This window comes from Equus przewalskii, chromosome X (assembly GCF_037783145.1).
Source record: "Equus przewalskii isolate Varuska chromosome X, EquPr2, whole genome shotgun sequence".
Lineage (NCBI taxonomy): Eukaryota > Metazoa > Chordata > Mammalia > Perissodactyla > Equidae > Equus > Equus przewalskii.
Genome location: NC_091863.1, coordinates 65443899 through 65447332, shown reverse-complemented (window position 1 = coordinate 65447332; position 3434 = coordinate 65443899). Strand labels below are relative to the sequence as shown.

The following is a 3434-nucleotide window of genomic DNA, read 5'->3' as shown; positions in this document are numbered from 1 at the left end:
TAAAATAGATACCTAACTAGCTTTGTAATCTTCACCTAGTTTTTTCTCACCATTGTCAGTTCTAAAACACTCTACATTAAAAATTATCCCACTGGTTGATGGAAGTGCTCTCCTTCTCATCCTAAAGCCACCACCCCCTTGTTCTTGCTTCCCAATCCTAAAACAATAAAGAAAGCTTTTAGTCAAAATTAGATTAAAACTGGTCTGACTCCCACCCCCACCCCCACGTCCATCTTTCCCCCACCCCCACCTCCACACTCTCTCCACCCCCTCCACACACACTCTGATATGGAAGGTGGTACAATAGACGCCCAGAAGGATGGGGAGACGTGGCTTCATAGAAAGTACTCAAAAGATAAGTTATTGAACTATCTTTATTAGACCATTGGATTATCATGCATTTTAAAATTACATAGCATATCTTTGAGTCCATTCCTGCGCTGTTCTGTCGTACTTCTGCCTATCCTTTAAGTAGACCTTTGCAATTTCGGGAACCAACGGATCATGTGGGTTGGGATCGCACAACATGGAACAGATGGATAACAACACTTTGGAAATGGTCAGTACCGGTGACCACTGGGATCCAAGGATGTCTAGACAGATACTTCCGTTTTCATTAATGTTAAATTCGGGTGGTGAATGCGATCTTGGGTGGTCTGAAGGGGTAATCGAACGGAAACTGGATTTTTAGGAAGAAGACCCCTCCCTGGTAGGGGTTGTCTTCGGGCCCCATTATAGTCGCCTGCCATTGGAACAAATCGTCACTCACCGGCCCTGCAGAGCACTGGGCCGGGGGGTCGTGGGTCAAGTTGAGGAGCTCCTTGTGGATGCGCTGTAGGGCCATGTCTGCAACACGTGGCCAACCCTTGGTGCAGGACCTGGGGACAGGTAGAAGGCGGGGACAGTGACCCTGGGTTGTGAGGAGCATAGGCAGAGGAGTGGGCTGAGGACTGGCTGCGGGGGGGGGGGGGGGTCGAGGGGGGGCCTCTGGGGAGGGAGAGGGTGGTGGAGAGGGGGACTGAGGAGGGAGGGATTTGGGCCCTCGACAGGATCTGATGGGCTCCTGGACACCTCTGCCTCACGGCTGCCACGACGTCCGCCCGCTCTCCCTAGCAGGAGACTCTGCCGCCCGAGGCCGCGATGAGCAGAGACGTTGCTGCTCCCGCTGGACCGCCTGCTCCTGCCGCGCACTTTGGGGCCCCCTGGAGACAGGCCCACTTCCTCTCTGTGAGGCAAAAAGACACATGACGCATCGCAGCGTCATCAAGGGTGCATCACGCGAGAGCTAAGGGGGCATGGGGGTGTTGAGGGGGCAGGGTATAGACGTGGGGGGATGGGAGACAGTGAGGGAGGCGGGGGCGGGGCAGGCAGCGGGAGGCCATGGGGGCGGGGGAGGGGCCTGGGTGGCAGTGAGGGGACGGGGACTGCCGGGTTCACCCAGCGCTCAGCTGGGCACTGGGCTGGCCGGAACAGTCACTCACACCACCCACAGCCGTGAATTACTGGAATAAATAAGAGCAGTTCCATGAATTCCTCTCCACCCTTCACTCACTCAGGGTCACCTTCCATTAATTTTTTAACCAATTGACTTTATACTCATTCCTCTCTCTAATCTTGAGAGTAAACCACTTACAGCATGGCCCTCTACTCCCAGATACTTACTCCCAGATACTTCCGTGTCTATTTCCTAAGAGAGACATTCTCTTATATAATTAACTTTATTAAGTTTAACATCAATACGATACTTTTATAATTTTTTTAATAATTTTTCATAACGTTTTGGGTAATTTATTTTTTGTGAAGAATTAAAGACTTCAGAATTCAATTTGGAGCCAAAGCCTCTAATTTTTAAAGAACTGACAGGAAAGGAAGGAGGAAGGAAAAGAAACCAATAGTCTATCTGGTATACATAAGTAGTAAATTTAACATTGATATAATACTTTAATATCTGTATTTTATTTTTGTCAATTGACAAGTAGTGTCATTAAAACTTATTTTTAAACCCCTCCAGTACAGAATCCAATCTAGGATCAGATATATTGCCTTTATTTGTTGTGTCTATTTAGTTTCCTTGAGTCTGGAATATTGCTACAGACTTCCTGTGTCTCTTTTGACGCTGATGCATTTGAAGAATGCAGAACACCCAGGACCCTCAATCCCCCTTCACACTTCCCAGTCTTGAATACTGTATCTCCAGTAGTAAACCCAGACAATATGGGAGAGAGGAAGAAAAAAAGAGAAAAGAAAGACTGCTCAGATTTGTATTTTGAATGCTGTAGTAAAGTTAAAAATATTTTATGCCGTGTTATTTTAGGACGTGTTCTCTATTTGCTTTTTGTAAAATGAATGACCTTATTTCACCCACAGGAAGTCCCGTAGTCTCCAATCACCTCTGAAAATGTGAGAAGCTCACAAATCTTTTGTGGCAATAATTACATTTCCCAAGAAGCTCAGTGAGAAATGGAAGATCATGGTGTATGAAAAAATTGATTCTGATTTCAGATTAAGACATATCTATATCTATAGTTATCTATCTATAGATGTATATATATACATCTTAACCTGAAATCAGAATAGATTTATATATAAGTGTGTGTGTATGTATTCTCACCACTGAAAGAAATGTTGAGTAAAATTGTTAATGTGAAGTACTTTACAGACTTACACTTCTTTTCCATTTTCTACGGCTGCTATAACAAAGTACCACAAACTGAGTGTCTTAAAACAAACAGAAATTTATTTTCTGACAGTTCTGGAGGCAAAAAGTCTGAAGTCAAGGTGCCAGAAGGGCTCTGCTCTTTCTTGAAAGCACCTTCTAGCTTCAGTGGTTCCTGGCAATCTTTGCTTCCCTTGGTTTGTGGCTGCATCACTCCAATCTCTGCCTCAGTCTTCACAGGGACTTCCTTCCCTGTGTGTTTCTGTGTTTGTTCAGATCTCCCTCTCATTATAAGGACACCAGTTTTTGGATTTAGTACCCACTCAAATCCAATGTGATCTCATTTTAACTTGATTACACCTGCAAAGACTCTATTTCCAAGAAAGGTCACATTCTGAGGTTCCAGGTAGACATGAATTTTGGGAGGATACTGTTCAACCTAGTACAGTCTGCCCTCTGCCTCCAAAAATTCAAATCTGTCCCATATGCAAAATACATTGACCCCATCCCAACAACCCCAACAGTCTTAATCCATTCTGGCATTATCTGTAAGTCCAAAGTCTCATGTAAATACCATCAACTCAAAAAGTTCCAAATCTCATGATTTAAATACTCAAAGTCAGGTATGAGTGAGACTCTGGGTATAATTCACCTTGGGTTGGAAAAAAAATCCCTCATCACCTGTGAAGGAGAACACAATTTATCTGCTTTCAAAACACAATGATGGGACAGGCACAGCATAGACATTCCCATCACAAAAGAGAGAAACTGGAAGGAA

The 3434-nt window shown here is 44.7% G+C and overlaps 1 pseudogene; it reads right to left on the bottom strand.

The window, feature by feature from the left end:
- Positions 1-371: 371 nt before the first annotated feature.
- Positions 372-868, bottom strand: LOC103544985 (ubiquitin-conjugating enzyme E2 D2-like; annotated as a pseudogene).
- Between the last annotated feature and the right edge of the window lie 2566 nt (positions 869-3434).